This window comes from Crocodylus siamensis, chromosome 3, assembly GCF_052110815.1.
Source record: "Crocodylus siamensis isolate JL-2025a chromosome 3, ASM5211081v1, whole genome shotgun sequence".
NCBI classification, from domain to species: Eukaryota; Metazoa; Chordata; order Crocodylia; family Crocodylidae; genus Crocodylus; species Crocodylus siamensis.
This window is the reverse complement of record NC_143397.1, coordinates 229,426,674-229,452,172: the sequence shown is the minus strand read 5'-3', so window position 1 is coordinate 229,452,172 and position 25,499 is coordinate 229,426,674. Positions and strand designations below refer to the sequence as shown.

Below are 25,499 nucleotides of genomic sequence, written 5' to 3'. Positions count from 1 at the left end.
GAGCTTCCCTCAGGGCCCAAGGGGTGACCATCCCAAAAAGAAGCAAGGGGGCAAGAGTGCCCAAAAGCCCCCCTAGCTCACCAAGGGTGTCTGGGAATGCCTGATTGCCAAAAAGGTAGTGTACACCCAGTGGAAGGGGGGTGCTATCTCCAAAGAGGAGTATACCTGCTCTGCTCGGGCCTGTAGGGGGACTGTCAGGAAAGCTAAGGTGGACATAGAGCTAGGACTAGCATCCAAGATCAAAGATAATAAAAAGTCCTTTTTCAAATATATAGGGAGGATGAAGAAAGCACCGGGAAATGTGGGGCCCCTGGAAGATACACTGGGCAATCTGGTGGTTGTGCCAGATTGAAAAAAGAAAGCAGACCTCTTTAACCAGTTCTTCACCTCCGTTTTCTTGTGCAGGGACCAGGACTCCCTGAACAAGATCCCAGATGGACTCAGGAGAAACGCCGCCAGGCCTAAGGTCAGGGAGGACCAGGTTAGAGAGCTTCTGGAGGGGCTGGACATGTTCAAATCAGCGGGTCCAGATGCTCTCCAACCCAGGGTATTGAGGGAATTGGCAGGGGTTATTGCGGAGCCCTTGGCACAGCTTTACAAGCGCTCATGGTGCTCTGGCCAGGTGCCAGATGATTGGAAGATAGCCAGCGTGGTCCCCATCTTTAAAAAAGGGAAGAGGGAGGACCTGGGCAGCTATAGGCCCATCAGTCTTACCTCAATCCTAGGGAAACTCTTTGAGAAGATCATCAAGGAGCACATCTGCGATGGGCTGGCCTCAGGGATGATGCACAAGGGCAACCAGCACGGTTTCATTAGGGACAGGTCATGTCAGACCAACCTGATTGTCTTTTATGATCAGGTCACAAAAGCATTGGATGCAGGTGTCACCATGGACGTAGTCTTTCTGGACTTCAGCAAGGCCTTTGACACCATCTCCCACCCCATCCTCATTAAAAAACTAGGCGACTGTGGCATTGATACCTACACAGTCAGATGGATTGCAGATTAGCTGAAGGGTCGTACTCAGAGGGTGGTGGTGGATGGGTCATATTCGACCTGGGGAGAAGTGGGCAGTGGAGTCCCCTAGGGCTCGGTCCTTGGGCCTGCGCTGTTCAATTTCTTTATCAGCGATTTGGACGACGGGGTGAAAAGCAACCTGTTTAAATTTGCTGATGATACCAAAATTTGGGGTGAGGTGAGCACGCTAGTAGGGAGGGAAAGACTGCAGCAAGACCTGAATAGGTTACAGGGGTGGGCTAACAAAAACAGGATAAGTTTCAATACTGACAAGTGCAGGGTGCTGTACTTGGGCAGTAGTAACCAGCAGCACACTTGTAAGATGGGAAACTCCCTTCTTGAGAGCACAGAGGCAGGAAGGGATCTTGGAGTCATTACTGACTCCAAGATGAACATGGGCTGACAACGCGAGGTCACGGTTGGCAGGGCTAACTGGACCCTGTCGTGCATCCATAGGTGCATCTCAGGCAGGGCCAAGGAGGTGATCCTCCCCCTCTATGCAACACTGGTCAGGCCACAGCTAGAGTACTGCGTCCAGTTCTGTGCGCCCTGCTTCAGGAGGGATGTGGACAACATTGAGAGGGTCCAGAGGAGGGCCACCCGCATGATCTGGGGACAACAGGGCAGACCCTGCAATGAGAGACTGTGGGACCTGAAGCTGTTCAGCCTTCACAAAAGAAGGCTGAGGGGGAACCTGGTGACCATGTATAAACTCACTAGGGGGGACCGGAAGGGTTTGGGAGAGACCTTGTTTTCCCTAGCGCCCCTTGGCATATCAAGGAATAACGGCCACAAATTGTTGGAGGGTAGGCTTAGATTAGACCTACTCTAAGAACTACTTCACAGTCAGGGCGGCTAGGATCTGGAACCAACTTCCAAGGGAAGTGGTGCTGGCTTCTACCCTGCGGGTTTTTAAGAAGAGGCTTGATGCCTACCTGGCTGGAGTCATCTGAGCCCAGTTTTTCTCCTGCCCAGGCGGGAGGTCGGACTTGAAGATCTACAAGGTCCCTTCCAACCCTACTTCTATGATTCTATGATACTTACTGCTCCCATTCTAGAGGGAAATCAAACTCCTAATGTCTTCTCTTATTGCAATACCTTTCAACAGAATTAGATTCTGGTTTGAGACCAGGCTCACATCAGGTGTGGAAATTCAATGATAGCTAATTACTGGAGAAAAACAGAAAACAAGTCTTTAGTCAGGATTTAATGCTATATGTTAATATAATATTAGGTTATAATGGCAAAAATCATATTTTTTCACAAATTCCTTCCTATGTGCATCTGATTGACATTACTTTGGTTCCTAATGGAACCACAATTCCATTTTTATGCTGTTATGTTGAAAAGTGCTAATGGATGCCAACACTGGGGCCTTGAATCCAAAGACAATAACAGACCTCATTAAACCTCATAGATGCCAAACACTCTAATTTGGAATGAGTAATGAAACGCTATTAAATAGTGAAAACAGCTGCAGGCAGTAAAGGTTTATGCCAAAGACATGAGGTTTTATGGTCAGGGTATTGCTATGCCAGATGTGTACTTTCATGGCTGTAGGCTTTCTCACTCACTCTCTCTATTGGAAGGAACAAGGCATCAGCATGAGTTGGCAATGCAGCAAAGAGGCACAGTTTCTTGAGTATGCATCTCACTGGAGCATCAGACCTGGAGTTTTTTGAGCAAGTCTAGAGAAACAGAATTTTCTATATACCTTTTGTGAATAAACAAGATTACACCAAGCATATGCTTGACTTGTATAACCAATTTCTATTCCAAATACAAACAATCTTACAAGGTGTTGACTTCTGGTGTGTAACTAAATTCTGATGGTATAGCTCAATTCACAGATGCAACATTACTGTGTGTATCCTTGGCACTTTAGAAAGAGAAGTTGAATTTGGTAGCTCGTTTCTAGGCAGCAAAATACTTAAGCACATACTTAATTGTAAGCACATGCTTGCATCACATAGATTTGCTTGATAGAAAGATTTAGTAGTACTGAAGTACAAACGTAATTGCTTTGATGAATAAAGATGACTTAAGCATGTGCTTAAATGTGTTGCTGAACTGGAGAACAGGTAGTTTGCTCTAACATGGAAATAGGAATTACTTGCAAGCCATTCCATTAGAATGGCTTTTAGCTGCTCTGACATTTTTTGATCTGACACACCAGTCTCTGTGTCATGTTCCCTTTGCTCCCTACAGCTTGATTATCTTTTCTCTTTGCCAGCTTCTGTTTTTACTTCTAACATAAAGCCATGAACCAACAGAACTTGGTATGATATGATGTGCTAAATATGGAATTATATTGCATTTAGTTTTCTATTCTCCTTGTTTCTCTAAAAGAGTAATTTTTTGGTTACCTTTTGTATAACAAGATCATTTGATTAAGAAAGGAACAGTAACAAAGAGCATGTGGAAAGTGTTTAGTCTGAGACTGCAGGCTTTCTTATAATATAAGAAAATTAATACTATCTTGTACTTAAGGAGAATTCATCCTGTTTATTCCAGCTTCCTCTTTTCTCTCCTTGAAGACCTCTGGTACATGGGTGACTAGTGCCTCCTGACTCTGGGGGGCACCAGCAGCTGATCACTGACCGGTGGGAGGTCCCCCAGCGGCCAATCACAGATCCTGGAAGCACCAGCAGCAAAACCAGAAGTGCTGCTGGCGCCTCTCAAGGGGGCACTAGCCAGAGCTCTCCACTCTCCAGCCAGCAAGGGCCAATCTCAGGGGCACGTGCCCCCGCTACTCGTCACACAGATAGCACATCACAGAAGTATAACAGGTCAGCTCCAGGCCTAGGCTGCAGAGGCACACAAGGCTATGTTTGGCTGCCATACTCCTGGCGGTGGCAGTGACTTACACTACTGATGTATTAAACATACCCTCTGCTTGCAGATTTCTTGTGTCATCTTACTGTCTCATCTCCCAGGGCTAGAATACTTTTCAGGTTACTCTGATATGCTCAACGTGTTACTGAACAAGCTGCCTTCCCACAGAGTTGTGTATGTCATTGCTCTTCTGTTGTGTCCACTGTATCTTTTCTCAAAATCACTAACCATTTTACATGCAGCTTTGTAGCCAGGCTTGGTTCCTGGATCCTATTTGCATTTTAAAGAATCCTTCTGAAAGAGCAACTGCAAAATAGCTGTCTTCCAGCTCCACCATACTACATCACTTTCAACCCTTCCTTCCAGAAGTCTCCTGCCTTTTATTCTATCTGCTCTTTGTCCTCCGGAGTGAAGGCATTAAAGAGAGTGATCTTATACTTTTCTGTAATTTTCTCCTAACTTTGCATTGCTCTCTATCATGCAGGAATTAATGCCAGATTTCATGTAGATTTTGTCATCCTTTGAGCAATATTGTTGTCTGGAATCCCACCCAGATATCAGGAACTGGTCTTATTATTTTATATTTTCTTTCATACAGTCATTGCTGAGATTTTGAAAGGGAAATTTTGGAAAGAAATTTCTATGGCTGCAGAGGCCCAGCAAGCAGTTTTTGTGCCATGGGCAATTTTGGTTGGGCCAGCAGCCGCTGTAGCCACCAGCCTTGCACCCCTTGAACTCAGTACCCAGGGCTCATGCTCTGCTCACCCACCTGTAGTTACCGCACTGGTTGCTGCATCAGTGCTGGGTCTCTTTCTGTTTTGGGTTTTGATGAATAAGCAGCATGTGAAAACCCAGAAACTGACATCAGCCTGGGATTGTCCATGGGAAACAAGGGTTTTCTAGAGTTTCCTTACATACCTATGTGAAAGGAAACCCACACCAGAACTTGTTCACCACACATCTCAAACATTCCTCATGTTGAGGGGTGGCATTATTTTAGACCAAACTTATCTGTGTAGTATATTTACTTTTATTGTTGAAAACTATTTTGCAGCAGGCATGAATTATTGCTTCAGTGTAAAGAAATCTTTGTCATTTTCATGATTTATTATTTTTTATGTAAATCGTTTTCAACAACAAGAGTGAGGAGGTGCCCAGAATATGCATATAAGAAAACACCTGGCTGTTTACTTACTTACTTACTTACATCCTTCACATTCCGGTTTTCCCCCTCCTATACTGTCTTATATTTGGGCTATGGCAGGCTGAGAGGTTTGACCTTCCTAGTCCCATTTGGTTTGGAAGAATTTCCACAGAGCTCCCACAGAAATATCTGGCCAGCTGAAAAAGACAGCACAGTGGACTTGGAATACAGAGTTGTCAAGTGAAATACAGCTCTGCCTTCCCTTAATGTTTTGCTAGAAGATCTGTGGTATTCAGCCTCCAAAACAGAGTACCAAATGCCAGTGCAAACCCTGGAATTTAGGAGGCACAACTGGTCTCTGTTCTTCTTTATGGGAAAAGGAGAAAAGCCAGCTCTGGCAGGCTTGATTTACATAGTACAACACACTAGTGCATTTCTGTAGAGTATTCTATGCTGTATTATTGGAATTTGATTGTGTTGCTTTTAGAAATCAGAGTCTGTAGTACATATAACAGAATTTTGTAAGGTAAGGGAGAAATTAAGAGACATATAGCTTGAAGTGTGGGGTTACAGAACCCCAAAACCAGGGGTAAAGGAAGAGCTAGGAAGTTTTGTCTGAAAACTCAGGGGCTTATGTCAAGGGCATAAGTTCTGGGTTCTCAGTTTCTTTACCTAGTTGCTTTGAATCCTGCACATAGCCAGGTAATCAGTGCAGGTGCAGATTTGGCTCTGAGGGACCATACCAGTGGTGGCAAAAGAGATAATTTCATAGTAGGTAGGGTTGGAAGGGACCTAAGCAGATCATCAAGTCCAACCCCCTGCCATGGCAGGAAAGGATGCTGGGCTCAAATGGCTCCGACAAGGTGGTTGTCTAGCCTCCTTTTAAAGACCCACAGGGTAGGGGAGAGCACCACTTCCCTTGGAAGTTGGTTCCAGCTCCTAGCTGCCCTGACTGTGAAGTAGTGCCTCCTGATGTCTAATCTAAATCTACTCTCTGTCAACTTATGGCCACTGTTCCTTGTTACTCCCGGTAGTGCTCGGGGGAACAGGGACTCTCCCATCGCCTGCTGGTTCCCCGTGGCAAGTTTATAGGTGGCCATCAGATCCCCTCTCAGCCTTCTTTTCTGAAGGCTGAGCAGGTTCAGGTCCCATAGCCTTTCCTCATAGGGCCTGCCCTGCTGCCCCCTGATCATGCAAGTGGCCCTCCTCTGGACCCTCTCCATGCTGTCCACATCTTGAAGTGCGGCGCTCAGAGCTGGATGCAGTACTCCAACTGTGGCCTGACCAGTGTCGCATAGAGGGGGAATATCACCTCCTTGGACCTGCTCGCGATGCAGCTATGGATGCACGACAAGGTGCGATTAGCCTTCCTGACCGTGTCCTCACATTGGCGGCCCATGTTCATCTTGGAATCAATAGTGATTCCAAGATCCTTTTCTGCCTCTGCACTGACGAGAAGGGAGTTCCCCAGCCTGTAGGCATGCTGCTGGGTCTTCCTCCCCAGGTGCATCACCTTGCACTTGTCCATATTGAAACCCATCCTGTTCTCATCCACCCACCTCTGTAACCTGTCAAGATCTAGTTGTAGCCTGTCCCTCTCTTACAGCGTGCTCACTTCTCCCCACATCTTAGTGCTTTTTTGTGCGAACTTGAACAAGGTGCTATTCACCCCCTCGTCCAAGTCGCCAATGAAGATATTGGGTTTGATTCAACTGTGAAACTATCTCAAAAGAGATAATTTGATTTAATACTGTAATAATGGACCAGACTTGACACTGATAAATTTACTGGTCTAAAGCAAGCAGGGAAAAATGCCTCTGATTTGAACACCATGGGTTCTAGCTAGTTCATGAGAGGGCTTTAGATGGATGGGAATTAACTACTTGTCTTTCAACCAGCAGGCATATTAAGGCTATGAGCTTGGTCGTGCCCCTTTTCATGCTTAAGGGGTGAACTGTTCTATAGATTCTCCTACCCTTCAGGGGCACGTCCACACATGCTGCACTTGCAGCAGCTCAAATAAGAGTGGTACAAATTTGTGCCAGGGAATTTTGCTTTAGCACATGTGCCTGAACATGCATTTTGGTGTGGAGCGAGTTGTGCCACTTGGGGCAAACTGACCCTGCCCAGCTCCACCTGGATCTGCAGCCAGGGGGAGTTAGAGCCTGCAGCCAGCACCTGTGCTGGCCCGAGCAGTATAAAAAGCTGCCCTGGCAAGCAGCTCAGGGCTACTTCCTCTCAGGAGCTTCTGGGGCCTGGCTAATTGATATCTAGGGACACTAGCTCCTTGTACTAGCTGGACTGCTGAAGCACTCCTAACCTAGAGTTTCTTGCACCCTCTACCCACTGCAGCAGTCTGGCAGTGGGGACTGCTGCCTGGCTATGACCTGCTGTTACTTGCAACAGCATGTGGCCCCAAGGCTGCGCACCTGCCAGACCTGGATGCTGACTGTATGGCCACCTGGACTGTAGCATGGGCACTGCAGTAGAGGAGTCTGCACCTCTAGGCCAGCTGCTGGTGGGCTGTGGCTGCACAGTTGGCCTCTGTACAGCACTGCTGCCCTGTGTGGCCCTGTTCTGCCATCTGGGCAGCTATTGCTAGGAAGATGTTCTCAGTGTGGCGGCCCACTTTGAACTCTAAAAGCATGTTTTCCTGGCCCCAAATGGCCAGGAGGTCAGCCACTTCATTTGCCAACTAGCTATGTCCTAGGTGCCAGTCCTGAGCAGGCTCCTCTGCCTGGATCCCAACACTCGCCGCACTAGCAGGATTCCTGGTGTTCCCTATCTAAAAACTGCAAATTCTCTCAAAAAAATCCCAAAATTTGCGCTTTAAAATATACCCAAATCCAGTGGCGCTGCATAGGGGCTGCATGGAGGTACATGGGGGTGCACATACACCCCCCTGAGAGTGCTGGTGCACCCTCTGACTGGTTGCACTCACCGCTTAGGCAATGGGTAGGGGTTGTAGGTGGGAGCACTGGTGCCACCCCTGCAAGCAGCTGATCACTGCGATTGCTGCAGCCACTTCCAGGAGTGGCTGCAGCAATCAGCCAGTGCTTGCTCCCAGAAGTGGCTGCAGCCACTCCTGGAAGCAGCTGCAGTGATTGCGGTGATCAACAATTGTGGGATTGCCTGGGGGGACCCTTCCCCTCCCCAGCTCACAGGATTACCCGCGGGGGCCCCCCCAGTTGGTGGGACTGGTTGCAGGAGGGGACACGTGCCCCTGCAACTAAGGCAGCACCAGTTGCCCATGCCCAAATCCATGTTCTTCCATAATTAAAACAAGGGCCAGAGCCAAAGTCACCAGTTGGGCAATATTTTATTGATATATTTACAATTTGAAAGCAATCTGGAAGCCTACCCGTGTCTCTATCATCATAATAAAATACATTCTAAATATCCATGTTTTGATGTTTGATTCTGGTTTTCTTAACAGAAAAATTAGAGCTCCCCTGACCTCTTCACTAACCAGGATGTAGGGACAGCTATCCCTACAGCCACAGCCCCGCCCCATCCCAGCAGGTCTCATCCTGTCTGGCAGCTGGGCACTCTGGGTGTGTAATGGGGGGATGTGATGTTTCCTGGTGGAGGTGGAGTGGGGGGGATGTGGAGTTTGGGGAGGGCACCACACATCCACCCCCTCCCACAGTGCACAACCCACTGGCACTGGCAGCAGCAGCCAGCTGGGCTGCATCTGTTGCAGTGCTGCCTGACCCACTGTCTGTGCAGGGAGAATGGGCCCGGCCTGAACCAGCCCAACCTGGCTTGGCACGGCCCACTAGTGTGCCTTTGGACATGGCTGGGATGCATGGCTCCAGGATCCACAGCTCCTGTCCAAAGGCTAGCTGGCTGGGCCAGGCCCATTTTCCAGGAAAGTCAGGTGGCAGTGCCTGACCACAGGGCCATGACTATAAGTGGGCCATGGCACAGCCCTGTGGTGATTCATCACTGCCTGACCCTCATGGAGAATGGGCTTAGCCCAATGTGACCTGACCTGGCCCACCCAGCTAGGGTGCACCTTTAGACAGGAACTGCAGGTCCCAGAGCTGCATGTCCCAGTCCTGTCCAAAGGCTTGCTAGCAGGCTGGGTTGGGTTGGGCTGGGCCCGTTCTCCCCCCACAGACCATGGGTCAGGCAGTGCTGCAGCAGGCACGGCCCTGCTGAGTGCTGCTTCCAGCACTGGGGACTGTGGACTGTGGGGGGCGTGTAGTCACCCCACCTCAAACCTCCTCACAAACCCCCCACACACCCTGTCACTCTCCACATCCCCCCACACACCCACCCCACACCCATCAGCCCCCCCCAGAAACCACACAGCCCCCCCCACCCAGTCCATGCCTACCTGGGACAGCATCCAGGACTGGGTCACACTGCATCCTTGCCCTATTTCTGTTTGCCCCACACACAGAAGCAGCATGCTAGGGGAGCAGGAGAGCCATAGAGTTGCTCTGGCCAGATCTCTGGAGGTCCCAGCCCTGGCTTGCCTCAGGTCACCCTGCAAAACTGCCTTGCACTGCTTTTTCTCCACATGGTTTTTTTTGATACCTGGAAATCCAGATGTCAAATTTAGAACCCACACTGCAAATATGCAGCATGGGGAACATTTTTTCATTCTCACTGTGCCTTTTGTGGCGTTTCACACTGGTTCAAGATACTGCCAGAGGCACGTGAGTGCTTGTCTGGATGTGCCCCATGCATGTACCCCTTTCACTCGCTTCCTTCTTTCTGCGGAGAACAGCACTATCCTACCCGTCTGAGATTGGATCTCTTGGCTGCAACTCCCTTGTTTACTACCTCTGCTAAAATATCAGGTCCAAAGGGGTTCCAAAACCCTTCATGTCTAGTGGCTGATTAAAGAAACACAGAAACAGGATCTTCAAAACAAAGTTGCATTTATTTGCAAAAAACAAAACAAAACACAGCAGCTAGGGAGATGAGCTAATGCAAGGGAAAGTCCTATGCACACATGCCCTTATATAAAAAAAAAACTCTATCTGTAGCTCAGGTAGGTCAAATTTATGTTCATTTTTGGTCTGGAAGAGCCAGCCCATTTGCTACAGTTCTTATCTCCTGGTCTTTTATTTATTTTTGAAAGGGTGCTTTAAACTTACAGAATGCTTCTTAATACTTTCATCCACACTTGGTAGAGTTGCACCAACATCCCCTGACATTCTGGATCATAGCCTTCCTTGGTCTCTAGTAGTTATGCAAGTAGAAATTTAAAAGATCTATCAGCCATTTTCAGAAAAAAATGGTGACTATAACCGTCATGTTCTAGCCAACACTCACCATCTCTGTTTCATGCCTGTGTTTGAGTTATTCTTGAGTGTTTGAGTTATTCTTGAGTGAACAATTGCTGCCATGTTTGTCCAGCTGGTAGCAGTGGTAGACAAATCCTGGGGGAAATAAACATTAAATCAGTGGAATTTTGGTATGAAATACTTTTCAAGTTAGTCACACATCATCTCAATTTACTTTGGAAGTTATATAAGCAAGTAAGAATGTTAGCTTGAAAGCTCACCAAATTGCCAGGTATAATTACATTATTGAAGATTAATGGCAAAGAATTTAGAATTTAGAATATGAATATTGTCCTGAAGACCTGACATGGACAATTCCCTTTTTCTAAATATATAGAAACATATTCTGTGACCTGACTAAACTTTTCAATCAAGGCACTTTGAATTTTGATTGAATATGACTCATAATGAACTCCTTTTAAATAAACACATATCATATATCTCTACTTTTTCTGCAGACGTTAATAATCAAGGATGTTATTTCCATAAGGCTGCAGCCTTGGTTCAGCCCTCATGTCATTTAAGTCAGTGGGAGTTTTACTACTGGTTGCACATTACTGGAGGCAGAGCTAAGCTAAAGGTAAGTATTTATGATAATCTTAAACAAAGTAATTTAAAAGAATGTATAAATTTAAAAACCCTACAAATTGGTTATGGAGAATTTGCAAATAGAAAACTTCATCAAGTAAATGATTTCTTATAGGCTGTTCATACAACTCTGACTGTTTCATGCTAAATCAAACATTCTGAGGCACCTAGAAATTTGACAGGCAAAATTATCTCTCCTCAAGAGCCTTTAATAGAGTTAAAATATTTCCCCCTCCCCTTCATTATAAATGATAATAGACTATATCCTCCTTCATTAGCTGTACCACTTTAAAATAATTGACCTCTGTTCAATTTATGTTTGAATGAATTATACTTATCACCTACGTAATAAGAAAAGGCCACCAATTATTTAGATGCAGGAGTCAAGGTGGATGTTATCTATCTGGACTTCAAACAGGCCTTTGACAAGGTATCCCAGAACATCCTTATAAATAAACTGAGGGGATTTGCCTTGGATGATTACACAGTAGACTGGGTAGCAAACTGGCTCAAGGGTCGCACTCAGAGGGTGGCAGCGGATAGGCTGGTGTCAACCTGGAAAAATGTGGGCAGTGGAGTCCCTCAAGGCTCAGTTCTGAGGCCAGTGCTGTTCAACGTAGATTCACAGAAATAGGGTCAGAAGGGATCTTGTAGATCATCAGGTCTGACCCCCTGCCCTGGGCAGGAGAGAAAAACTGGGCTTAAATGACCCCAGCCAGGTAGACATCAAGCCTCTTTTTAAAGACCCCCCAAATCTTTAACATCTTCATCAGTGATCTGGATGAGGGAGGTGGAAAGCACCCTGTCCAAATTCATGGATGACAAAATTATGGGGTGCAGCTGACATCCTGGAGAGGAGGAACCAGATCCAGACTGATCTAGACAGGCTGGGGAAGTGGGCAGAGAGCAACAGAATGTAATTCAATAACGACAAGTGCAAGGTGCTACATCTAGGGAGGAAGAACTGCCATAGTACCTACAGGCTGGGGGGTGACCTTCTCAGTTCCACTGAGGCAGAAAAAGATCTTGGAGTCACTGTTGACTCCAGGATGAACATGAATCACCAATGTGATGAAGCAGTTGGCAAAGCCAATCACACCTTGTTGTGCATCCATAGGTGCTTCACAAACAGGTCCAAGGAGGTGATCCTCCCCCTCTATGCGGCACTGGTCAGACCACAGCTGGAGTACTATGTCCAGTTCTGGACACCACAGTTCAAGCGGGATGTGGACAACCTGGAGAGGGTCCAAAGAAGAGCCACTCACCTGATTAGAAGCCTGCAGGGAAGGCTGTATGAGGAAAGGCTAAGGGACCTTAACCACTTTAGCATCTCCAAGAGAAGGATAAGAGGGGACTTTGTGGCGGCATACAAATTCATAAGGGGAGAGCAACATGAAGTAGGTGACAATCTGTTCACCAGGGCACCCCCTGAGATGACAAGGAACAATGGCCATAAGCTATTAGAGAGAAGGTTTAGGCTGGACATTAAGAAAAAGTTCTTCATGGATAGGGTTGCCAAAATCTGGACTCCCGAGGGAGTCCCAAGAATGGGCTCCCAAGGCAGGTGGTGCTCGCCCCATCCTTGGGGGTCTTCAAGAAGACACTGGACAGGCACCTGGCTGGGATCACGTGACCCCAGGGTTGGTGTTTCTTTTCTTGCCTGCCAGGGACAGGGGGTTGGACTAGATGGACCATTGAGGTCCCTTCACAAGAGAAGGTTGAGGGGGGACCTGGTGACTGTCTATAAACTCACTAGGGGGGAACCAGAAGGGTTTGGGGGAGACACTGTTTCCCCTAGCGCCCCCTGGCATAACAAGGAATAATGGACACAAATTATTGGAGAGTAGGTTTACATTAGACCTACTCTAAGAACTACTTCACAGTTAGGGTGGCTAGGAGCTGGAACCAACTTCCAAGGGAAGTGGTGCTGGCTCCTACCCTGGTGGTCTTTAAGAAGAGGCTTGATGCCTACTTGGCTGGACTTATTTGAGTCCAGTTTTTCTCCCGCCCAGGCGAGGGGTCGGACTTGAAGATCTACAAGGTCCCTTCCGACCCTACTTCTATGATTCTATGATTCTTCTGACTCTATGAATCTATGAATAAATTCTTTGCTAACTGAGGTGACTACCAAAAAAGTATGTCATCAGCTTTAATTTTTTTGACATTTCAGGACCACTTTATTGACTTTATTTAGAGAAAGTAGTTAAATTTCAACCAGAACACAGATCTACATTCTACAGATCTACGACTGTTTGTGTTCACCTTCGGTTTCTTTCCTTTCTTGTTGGCTGTGGCTGGGTAACATATCCCTGGTCCAAATCTAAAATTACATCATTTCTTTCTCCTTTACCTGAATCTCTAGATCAGTGATTCATGACATTCAACCAGCAGTTGTCCTTACAAGATGCAACGTGTGTACAGGTTCAAGGCCTAGAATAAAACTAAGGAGATGGAGATTGTTATCTCAGGATGGTAACTGTCAAGACTCTGTACTACTGAAGCCTCCTTCAGGAAGCTGAAAGAAAGGAAACTCTATCCAGGGCTGTTCTCCTATAAGGACTCCATTGTGGTTTGGCACGCCACTAGTTCACATCTGAAAGAGTTGCAATTATAGATGCTTCGTCAAGGTGGCCTGGGAAGTCCAGCAACATGATAGTAATGACAATAACTGAGACCAACAGATCAGTGACAGTGAATCAAGCCACTGAAATCCTAGTGGCAGTCTAGATGAAGAACCTAGCATGGGAGGGTGGAGAGGCTTTGTGCAGCCACCCTGGAAGCTCTATGGCAGCTATGACACCATGGTGAGGCACCCTCTGCCCATCTGGCAGCAGCAGGGGCAGCAGCAGCACTACAGAGTTGTGCCCGTTGCTGCTGCCAGGTGGGCAAGGGGTGCCTTGCCATGGTGCAGGACTCACAGGAGGAAAGCTACAAGGGGGCTGCCCTGACCCTGCAGCAGGTAGCCTGCATGCTCCCCCATCCCCCATGGGCTCCAGAGCCATTTGGCTCTGCTCCAGCTGTGCCATGGGTGGCAGTATGTGAGAAAGACAGAAAGTCCCAGGGCTCAAAAGCACAAGGGCTAAACATAGGGTCAGTGTCCCCAGAACCACAGTCCCAAAGAGCCCGTCAGAAACCCTCCTTACCTAAGTGTTTCTGGAGGGGAGGGGCTGGGAACTCCAACACTGGTATAAAGAAGAGCCTGGAACAAGAGCAAGAGGGGGGAGCATGGAACCGGAAGGAGGAGGATCGAGCCAAGCCATGCTGCAGGGAACCTTGAGAGCAACATGGAGAGCTGGTAGAAGACTCCTCCAGAGAGCGAGCTCCCTAGAGGGAACCTAGAGAGAGGACTGTTGACCTGGCAGCACTTGGAACTGCTTGTTACCACGCTGGCAGAGTAAGGTACCATAAAGTCTCTAATAGAGGAGCACTCTTAGAAATTTGGTACTGTAAAGTCCCTAAAAGGGGCGCAAACAAAAATGGTGTCACAGATGGACCTAATGGAATGAGAAGAATTGTGATGACCTCAATAAGAGGCTTGGGGACAGCCACCATAGAGACAGTAGTGGAAGAAAAGAGGGACTGACCTCACAAACGTCAATTTTGTTTGTGCTGTACTAAAAGAAGCTGGAACAATAATCCAGGTCAGGAGTGCTTGGTTTTGGTTTTTTTCTCCTTGGGATGGAGGTCTCGTGGAAGGACCAAGCGGCCGATCAGACCCCAGTGGAATGGATGAGGGTGTAGGGGTGGTGGAGCCCTCAGGAACCTTCATGGGACAACTAATTGAACTACACATCTGGGTACTGAACCAACTCCTTTAAACACCAAGTCATGGCAGGAAAAAAGCATGGGTGTGTGGAACTCCAATTAGAATCTGTCCCTCTCGAGTCGGCCAGCAGGTGGTGTCCTATAGGCCTGCAAGTGAAGGAGGTACTTGACACAGTACTACAACTGCGGCCTGACCAGTGTCACATAGAGGGGGAGGGTCATCTCCTTGGACGTGCTCGAGATGCATCTGTGGATGCATTACAAGGTATGGTTGGCCTTCCAGACCACATCCCCACACTGCCGGCCTATGTTCATTTTGGCATCCATAGTGATTCCAAGATCCTTTTCTGCCTCTGCACTGATGAGAAAGGAGTTCCCCAGCCTGTAGGCATGCTGCTGGTTCTTTTTCCTCAGGCGCATCACCTTGCACTTGTCAGTGTTGAATCCCATCCTATTCTCATCCACCCACACCTGTAACCTGTCTAGGTCTGATTGCAGCCTATTCCTTCCTTCTAGCATGCCCACATCCCCCCACATCTTAGTGTCATCAGCAAATTTGAACAGGGTGCTTTTTACCCAGTCGTCCAAGTCACTGATGAAGATGTTGAACAGTGCGGGCCTGAGGACCGAGCACTGGGGGACCCCACTGCCCACATCCCCTAGTTTTTTAATGAGAATGGGGTGAGAGACAGTGTCGAAGGCCTTCTGAAAGTCCAGAAAGACTACATCCACTGCTACCCCTGCATCTAAGGATTTTGTGACCTGGTCATAGAAGGCCACCAGGTTGTTCTGACAGGACTTGCCTCTAATGAACTTGTGTTGGTTGCCCCTAAGCATAACCTCCCACGCTGGTGCCTCATGGACATGCGCCAGGATAATTCTCTCAAAATTCAGACAAAGTTTATTTTAAATTATGGTAACGTCTTTGTTGGAGGACTGAGGTAAAGGGATGTATGTGGTCTCCAAGGAACATTGGTGATGCATAGAGGGTGGACGTGGGTGCACATGCACCCCCTGAGATTGGCCATGCAACCCTTGGAAGTGCCAGATGCAAAACCAGAAGTGCACTTCTGGTTTTACTGTTGAGGGACTCCCTCCCAGCTGGCAATCGGCCACTGGGGGACTCCCCCCTAGCCAGCGATTGGCTGCTGCTCCCACCCCCATCAGTGATCTGTTCCCCCAAGACTCAGGAGGCACCAGTTGCCCATGCCAAGGAATGTCTACTAATTATTGGAATATCAGATGCTATCACTGGAATTTTCATTAAAACTACTTTACAGAAAGCCATAGGCTGTCTGGGCAATGAGGTGTGTGAGATTACATTCATAAGGAAGGATAAAGCCTCTGCAGCAGTGTGATCTGTAGGTAGTGGTGGAACTCCTGCAAGTTCCCTGTGAAATAGCAGTGGAAGGTGGTATGTGGGACTTGCTTCAGATGCAGAGTTCTTAAGGAAAATGGCAGGTTTCTTATAAAAGAGTTTACTGGGTTTCAAACAACAGCTGTGATCTGATGTGTTTTTCAAGGCTCTGGCACAGATTTTTAGAAGAAGTTATACCGCCTCATCCTGAGTTGGCCCCTATAGGATGTAAATATTTTCTGGGACCAGGGTCACCATATTTGAGGAAAGAAGCTTTTGAACAGTGGTTAGAGCATACCTCTGAAATGTTGCCTCTAAGGCCTCATAAGAGGCTGAAAAATAAGGTACCTAATAAAGACCCAAAATTAGATATGGTGTAGACCTTGAAAATTAATAATCATGAGGTTAATGAAAGTGGCTGTCTGAACTGAATCATCTTGGCTAGACATTCAGAAGTCTTGAGAATACAAAGGACTTTACATTTCATATACTGATTATAAAAAATCTCACAGTCTACATACAAATGCTGGAGAAGTTATTTCAGAGTTGTGGTTAAAGGAGAAATGAGCAATGAGCAAATAGACTACATTAAATTGGCTCGAATTCTAAGGACTTTATATAGCTAATTGATCTCAATGACACTTCAGCTTATGCAGTAGCAAGAGAGGCTTCTCCTAATCAATTAATCTAAGAAGTTGGGCAGGAAGAAGAAAAGAAGACAGCTCAGGAAGCTTGGTAAACAAATTTCTTCAAGCCAGCCAGCACAGGACATAAGCAGGCCCCTGGTGCCTAGCTGGTAAATGTTGAAAGGGAATTGACTTAACTGATACATAGAGGACAAAGTTCCTGTCTTTAGATGTACTGAAAGAAGATGGAACAAATGGAGGTGACTTCAGGGGGCAGCAGATAGGTTGGGAGTTAGGAAGGCGGGCTAGCTTAGTAAGGACAGGGAGAGGTTAGTAGAAAGAGGTTTAAAAGGGGTTTACAAGGTTATAGGAACTGGTTAGGACATGCATGCACTACTACTCAAACACCATTTCCCCCGCTTTTTTCTTACATGATCTTTTCTGGTCCTGACTCCCAACAGCACCCTGCAGACAGTGCAGAGTGGCAATACAAATGCATCCTCACACTCACTAGGTCTGTTATGCAGAAAGCCAAGCACATACTGAACATCATAAAGTTACTGAGGTTGAAGGGACCTTGGGAATCATCTTAGATTATGGTTGTATGGGATGGTTTGGATAGGGATGATCCTGGCTTAGGCAGGGGGTTAGACTAGATAATCTTGAGAGGTGGGGGCCAGGGATTTATTTAGCATTTTAATTATGAATGATGTGCACCTCCTCAGGCTGCGGGGCATGGTGACCACCCACAGGTGGGGGCGTGGTGAGTGGGGACCACCCACAGGCAGCTGCAGTCACGTTGGCAGCAAGGGCAGGCCAAGCGGGAACCACCTGCAGGCAGCCGTGGCAGTGTCGGCAGTGGGGGGGGGGCAGGGATGGCGAGCAGAAGGTGGTGAGTGGGGACCATCCGCAGCCACTGTCCATGATGTTGGTGGCAGCAAGCAGGGACTGCTGGCAGCTGCGTCAACAGCGAGCGGGGAGGGGGCGGCAATATCCCAAAGCAGCAGCTTTGGTGGTGGCCAATCTCAGGGGGGCATGTGCCCCTCTGTGCCCACCCTACACATCACCTATGATTTTAATGGTGGCTGGGGTGGTGTGGGTGGTAAGACACAGTTGCCAGCCCAGAGGTTGCAGGTTTGAGGTCATAGCAGAAGTGCTCACAGCGCAACTGTCAGAATCCAATGAATCTGTGAATTCTGCTAAATACCTCATCGCACAAGGACTCTTTCAGCCCTACTTCTCCATGACTTATCCAATTCTCTGCACAGATGCCAAATTTGCTATTCCTAAACTGTCCTTAATAGATTCCACCACTTCCCCTCAGCAGCTTGTTCCTTTACCATGCTGTTCAGTTAGAAAGGTTTGGTTTTGCTTTATCTAATTCTGATTTACTGTAGTTTCAATTTATTGCTATATGTCTTATTCTCTGTGGCAAGGGAGAACAATATTTCTCATTCTTTCAAATATTTGAAAATCACTATTATGTCTCTCCCTTAATCTCCTTTTTTCTAAACTAAATATACCTAGTTATCTCAAATCTTCCTTGCATGGCTTGCTTTTATATTCAAGTTATTAGTGAAAGTATTAAAAGGCACTGGACAGAGAACAGTCTTGTACAGCATCCCACTTGCCACCTTTTGCCATTTTGTTATCAGTCCACTCATAGGTACTCTTCGCTTTGTACTTATTCAGCTGATTTTATGTAGTTAATTGTAATTCTGTCTACCCATTTCTTCAGTTTGCATATGAGAATGGCATGTGGGTTTGTATTAAAAACGTTGCTAAGGTATAGGTGTGTTAGGGACATTCTTCTTATACATTAAACTGGTTACCTTGTAAAAAAATCAAGCTGGTTTGACATGATTTATTCCCCCACAAAAATTCATGTTTGCTCCTAGTGGTCATCCATCCCAACACACATTTGTCCTCCAGATATTTAGAAACTTACTGCATTACAATGTGCTGGTGATGTCTTTATCCATCTGGTGGGAAATTGCAGGGTAGCCTTGCAAAAGTCAACAGGTTTTTCCTGTATTACAGTTTTCTCCACAAGATAATGTTGGATTTCTTTGCCTGAGGGGTTAGACAGTGAGGGAGGCAGAGGATGAGGAAGAAGCAAAGGAAAGAGAGCCCTCAGCAGGCATCAGTAGCAGTGGGCACTGGTCCATGCAGGTACTAACCATGTAGTACCCAAGGAGTGGCCTGAGAATAGATCAGACAACCAAGACAGATTGGAATCTTGGTTGCCTACATGTGAGGAGTTAACAAAATAGGTTGGGAGATGCACAGGTACCTGCCAGGGTAGATGAGCACAGAAGTATATTTGGAAATGCAATCCAAGAAGTCCAATGATTACCAATCAGAAAAAAAACACACTGCCAGTTCTTTCCTGGCTAGCTGGGGCAGCCTGGTGTATCAAGGCAAGTGGTAGAGTAAGTGACTAAATCCCTCCTGTGGTCAAGAGGCTGAACTTCAATATTTTCATGAAGCTGGTGTCTGGTGGCCTTCCTCCCTGGCATGATGTACACCAACCCCAGAGCTCTCTTCTGTCATGGAGCATTGGCCCCGTGGACCTATTTCTTTTAATGTTTTGGGCAGAAGATCTTCCAAAGCAGGCCAGGTTTTGCTGTTAGATGCAACTGTCAGTGTGAACCCCACTGCCAAGTCCAGCAGAGTGCCCCATCTTGATTTTTATCCCCAAGTATTGGCTTTTGCTGAGTCTAAGCTGCAGTCTGGGATTGCACCTTGGAACAGCTAATACAAGGTTGGGGTGTTGGCTGTGGTGGGAGATGTGGCACCTGCATTCCTTCCAGCAAGATGTTGCTCAGGATGCAGGCTCCTGGGAATGTACTAATTGTCCCCAGTTGTCAGGGCCCCTAACAGGTAGCCTAACCTGGGCTAAGTGTATGCTAAGTCACAGCCGACTAGGTCTTTGACTGACAATATTAACTCAGCTAATGACTCCAGCTGACCACTGTCTGGGTCTCCTTATTGGCTGCTTGGAGAGAAACTTCTCCATTTAGCTCCAGCTGTAGCAACAGACTCCAGGCCAGACAGAAGTTCAGAGCTTTGCTAAGCCTCTCTGTTCCTGTGTTCTCTGGCCTTCCTGGTTCCTGATGCTGCTTGGCTGTGTTACTGGACTCTGGTTTATGGATTTTCCCTTGGGTCTGGTAACGTGGAATCTGATTCCTGGACCTTGACCCAACTCAGCCCCTGGATTTTCCTCTAGATTAGGTAACTTAGTCTTAACCTCCTGAACTTTGACACAGCCTGTGTTTTGGATTCTGCCTTTGGATTTAGCTTTTGATCTAGTAACTTGGTCTCTAATTCCTGATAAGACCTGTGGTTTACTTCATGCCATCCCACAGCAGCCTGAGGTCTAAGTTCTTCCTGGAAATTTCTTGTTTTAGAATCTGAAAGTGTCAAAATCTTCTGCATCAAGATTCCTCCAGTATCCATCTTCTAGACACAAATTGGGCACTGGGCCTTGTAAGACATCCATTTTCCTGTGTGTTGTTCTCAATCTCTAATGATTTAAGCTTATAGAATGATAAATCTTGTTTATTCGGAGAGCAGTACTCTGCCTACTGTTCTGCTGTTCCCTCCTGCAGTCCCCCATGTAACAACTTATACATAACAGGGGGCTGGGCAGGGGGCTGGACTCGATGATCTCCCGAGGTCCCTTCCAGCCCTGATGTCTATGAAATCTATGAAACACTCTGAAACATCTTCCCCCTTTGCATGTAACATCTCTCTATGTAATACTAAAATTGGTAGTTTAGTTCAACCCATAAAGCACATTTTAACAGGTCTCTATTAGTTTTTGTGTTGGCTTTTTAGCGAATACTTATTGGCTCAGTTCTTGTTTGGTTTCCTTGTTTAGATGTCCCTACTTCTGTGTCATTTTCAGTCTCCTCTCTTTCTTATTGCTCTGTCTCCTTTAGTTACTTTTGTGATGCTGCTGCTTTTCTCCACTTTACGAGCTGCAAGTGTCATCTGTTCCTTCTTAACACTAGTCCTTCCAGTGTGACTAATTTATAGGATCTGGAAACTACTTGATGGGGAAACTAGGGCTTTTTTGTTTCCATGTCCATCTGAAATAAGCACCATATTTTTGTTGTGCAGTTGTGGTAACTCCCTGGAACCCCTGCCATAGCACCATTTTTGTTTGAGTTCATCAAAATTTTTTTTAACATTTTCATGTCTTGCTTTTCATTCTGACAAGCATCATCCACAAGATCTGGGAGCCTGATTTTGAGTTTCCTATTTAAACAGCACTTCTGCTGGGGATGATCCATGTTTCATGGGTGTTGCCTGTAATTGAAGAGTGACAGGTATGTGAATCTGTATTATTTTCCAACAAGTTCTTCACCATTTGTACTCCCTTTTCCACCAGACCATTGGATTGTGGATATTTAGGACTTGAAGTGTTGTGATGGAATCCATTTGTTTGCAAACTCTTCAAACTCAAGGCAGTTGAATTGAGGTCCATTGTCGTTTCTCACAATTTGTGTGTGGAAATCCCATGTCTAGCAAAAATTGACTTGATGTGAGTTATGACATGGTCTGCTGTTGTGCTTTTGAGCAATGCAAATTTCAAGATAGTGAGGATAATAATCCAGCACTAATTCATACATGCAGAAAAAATATGTATAAGTCAATGCCCACTTGATATCATGGAGCTATGGGCTCCTCTATGACCACCATGGGCTCTTTTCTTTGTGCTTATCTGTACTTTAGGCACATTATACAAACCTCTATGTCATTATTTATGCTAGGCCAATATAGAGTGCCCCTTGCTCTCCTTTTGCATTTTTCAATGCCTAGATGCCTCATATATTCAGTTTAACATGTCATTCTTTACCATTGCTGGAACAAGAAGTTGTGAGCCTTTGAATAAAATGCCATCCAGTACTCACAGCTCTTCCTTGAACTGAGATTAGGGGCTAGGTATATGTTTTCCAAGCCAATCAGCACAAACAGCTGTTACTCCATTTTGCAGTGTTGTGTCCTGAGCAGTAGCTTCTGTAATTAGTGCCCACATTTTATCTGTGACAGAAATTACTCTTTTAATTAGATGAACTGTACTATGCATCTTGAATTCTGTCATGTTCCATTGTCATATGCTCTGGACAATGTATCTGCAGTAAATGGATGTTTTCCTGGCAAGTACTGTATGTCTAGATCATACATTTACAGTTGAAAGAAAAGTCGCTGTAATCTGGGTAGCATGTCTGACAACCCTTTCTTTGCTATAGTTATTGAAGGTTAATGGTCAGTTTCATATATGCCTTGAAACTGGTAGAGCAGGCATGCCATGTGTGACAACTCTGGCTATCTATGCTGCTGCCACAGATGGATATCCAAGGTAGCCGTTCCCAGGATCCCCCTCACTTCCATTTTGGGGATGTTGTCCAGGGTTGCCCTCAGATATTTGTTCACTTGTCCCCTAAAACCTACCTGGTCAGACAGCCTGCGGTTCAGCTCCACCAGCAGCTGGATGTGATGTTTTACTTGAAGGTATGGGTCTTTCCATACTTGTAAATATTCTATGATCCTGCCCTCCCTCACTAGTGGGCTTTAGAAGTTCTGTGCGTTTGCCATCCCACTTGGCCAGGCAGACCTCTGCAAAGCCTCTCCCTTGTGAGCTTCTCCATATGATTCCTCATAAATTGGTTGAGGGCTTATATCTCTTAAGGGCTAAAATTATGTTGCTGTCATGGCCTCCCTTACTCCTGACATAATGAGATGCTTATGGGCTGGCTTTTGCCATTTTCATTATGCCTTGTCATAAGCTTTCAGGCTGCTGACAGGGTGAGACAGACTGCTCCATCAAATTCCATCTAATCAGCTGTGCAGGCAAGATGTCTTGGAGTCAAATGCCTAGGGCTGCATGGCTACCAGTTTCTGCACATGACATAGACTGCCAGCACATATGAAATGGTAACATGGCCACAGAATAGTATCTGCTAAAGAGGAAAACCATCCCAGCTAAAGCTTTGTCTAGCTGAGTCTTGAATACCTCCAAGGATGGAGCTTCCACCACCTCTCTGGGTAACTTGTTCCAATGTTTTACTGCCCTCCTAGTGAGAAAATTCTTGCTAATATGTAACCTAAACTTCCTTTGCTGCAACTAGAGACCATTGCTCCTTGTTCTGTTATCTGCCACCATTAAGAACAGTCTAGCTCCTTCCTCTTTCAACCCCCGCTTCAGGTAGTTGCTATTAAATCCCATCTGTCTTCTCTTCTGTAGACTAAATAAGTCCAGTTCCCTCAGTCTTTCCTCATAAGTCATGTGCCCAAGCCCCCTCACCATTTTCGCTGCCCTCCACTGGACTGTCTCCAATATGTCCACATTCTTTCTGTAGTGAGGGACCCAAAACTGGCCACAGTACTCCAGATATGGCCTCACCAGTGCTGAATAGAGAGGAATAATCACTTCCCTTGACCTCACTCCTACCAATCAGCTCAGTATGCCATTAGCCTTCTTGGCAACGAGGGCACACTATTGGCTCATATTCAGCTTATTGTCTACTGTAACCCCCAGGTCCTTTTCTGCAGAGCTGCTGTCTAGCCAGACAGCCCCCAGCCTGTATTGGTGCATGGGACTGTTCCATCCCAAATGCAGGACTTTGCACTTGTCCTTGTTGAACCTCATGAGGTGCCTTTTGGCCCAGTACTCCAATTTGTCTAGGTCCCTCTGAATCCTAGCCCTACACTTCAGTGTATCTCTACTGCCTCCAGCTTGGTGTCATCTGCAGACTTGCACTCTATGCCATCTTCCAGGTTGTCGATGAAGATATTGAACAGAACCAGCCCCAGGACTGACCCCTGGGGCACTCCACTTGATACCAGCTGCCAACTAGACATTGAGCCATTGATTGCTGCTCTCTGACCCTGATGCTCCAGCCAGTTTTTTCTATCTACCATCCAGCCCATACTTCCTTAGCTTGCCTGCGAGAATGTTGTGGGAGACCGTATCAAAAGCCTTGCTAAAATCAAAGTGCACCACAACCATCAGTCTCCCTGCACCCACACAGCCAGTCATCTCATCACAGAAGGCAATCAGGTTGGTCAGGCATGATTTGCCTGTGGTGAATCTATGCTGACTGTTTCTAATCACTTTTTTCTCCTCCGCATGCTTAGAAATGGATTCCTTGAGAATCTGCTCCGTGATTTTTCCAGGGACTGAGGTGAGGCTGACTGGTCTATAGTTCCCAGCATCCCCCTTTTTCCCTTTCTTAAATATGGGTACTATGTTTGCCCTTTTCTAATCAGCCAGGACCTCTCCTAATAGCCATGAGTTTTCAAAGATGATGGCCAATGGCTCTGCAATCACATCAGCCAACTCCCCCAGCACCCTCAGGTGCATCCCATACGACCCCATAGTCGACATGTCCAGCTCTTCTAAACAGTCCCTCACCCATTGTTTCACCACTAAGGGCCACTCACCTCCTCCCCAAACTGTGCTGCCTGGTGCAGTCTGGGAGCTGACCTTGCCTGTGAAGACTGAGACAAAAAAGACATTGCACAATTCTTCCTTTTCTGCATCCTCTGTCACTAGGTTGCCTCCCCCATTCAGTAAGGGACCCACACTTTCCCTGATCCTCCTCTTGCTCCAACATACTTATAGAAACCCTTCTTGTTACCCTTCACGTCTCTTCCTAGCTGCAACTCCAATTGCACACAAGGGGTGGACAACAAGGGCACTATCCCAGGGCACCCATTTAGGGGACCATAAGAACGACAGGTCATCACCACTGCCATAGGCAGTTTGACCCCTGCTGCCATACCTGCTGCCACTGCCACCTAGGGTGCAAGCTTACGGTACTTTTACCCCCGATTTAAATGTAAAATGTTTGCAAATGCAATACTATCAGTCTAAGACCAGGGATGGGTCTAGTATGGAACCATAGAGAGGCACATCAAGATGTTAAAAATTAGATCTATATGTTACATAAAAAACTACAGGACTTTCAGGTCTTTTCTAAAACTTGTTTCTTTCTTGGACTAGTTATTCAGTAAGAAGAAAAAATTCTTGTAGAGAAAAAAATCTCAAGTACATAAATATTTTTTAATTCATGAAGTAAATAGGGTGTGGAATTGCGGCAATATACAGAGATTTCATGAACAATTCCTAATTTTCACTTAGATGTGGCTGGCAGTAAGAATATTCCCACCCAGCTTTGAAACTGACTTCACAAACTATTAATAAAGATTTCCCAGGTTATCTTTTTCTGCATGATCTGGTCCAAAATTAAGTCCCCAAGGAACCAGGAATATAGGACAGCAAGAATAATTTTACTCTTAGAAAAACAAAGACAAAATAACCAGGAGATTGGCTAACCAGATGGAGAACAACAACAAAAGAGAAAAAACACAAGGTAGACATATATTCAGGATCTAAAACTATTATGAGAATTTATCAGGAGAAAATAATTCTGATGTGATCAGTAGAAAAGGATTTTGTTGATAAATTAAAAGGCTCCCTGCTCAGGGTTCCAGATAAGGCAAATAATCCTAAACAATCTTAAATATTTAAACACAAGGAACACAAATCACATCACATTTTGAATTCACCATCACAAGTACTAATTATTAGACTACCCTTTGCACTGTTTTCTGTTACAGCAACTAAATCAAATTAAAATTAGCGCCTGACAGGTATCACTCCTCTAATACAGTAAACAAGGGCAACATTGGACCCTTGCTGAACCAGATGGGACAGCTGACAACTGACGCCCAGGAAAAAGCCAACCTATTAAATGGGTACTTTGCACTGGTCTTTCATCAGTCCCATGGGACACCCATGCCAACTACAGGAGTGACCTGTGCTTGAAAGACTTGAGAAAAATAGGAGAACTAAA

General features: G+C 46.2%; 1 long non-coding RNA gene across 1 annotated transcript in view; it reads right to left on the bottom strand.

The window, feature by feature from the left end:
* LOC149869546 (uncharacterized) overlaps window positions 1–10,394 on the bottom strand; it is a 28,247-nt gene extending 17,853 nt beyond the window's left edge. The window contains exon 1 of the long non-coding RNA XR_016441107.1: window positions 10,286–10,394. This is a non-coding gene — a long non-coding RNA (uncharacterized LOC149869546). The remainder of the gene's footprint in view (window positions 1–10,285) is intronic.
* Window positions 10,395–25,499: the final 15,105 nt, after the last annotated feature.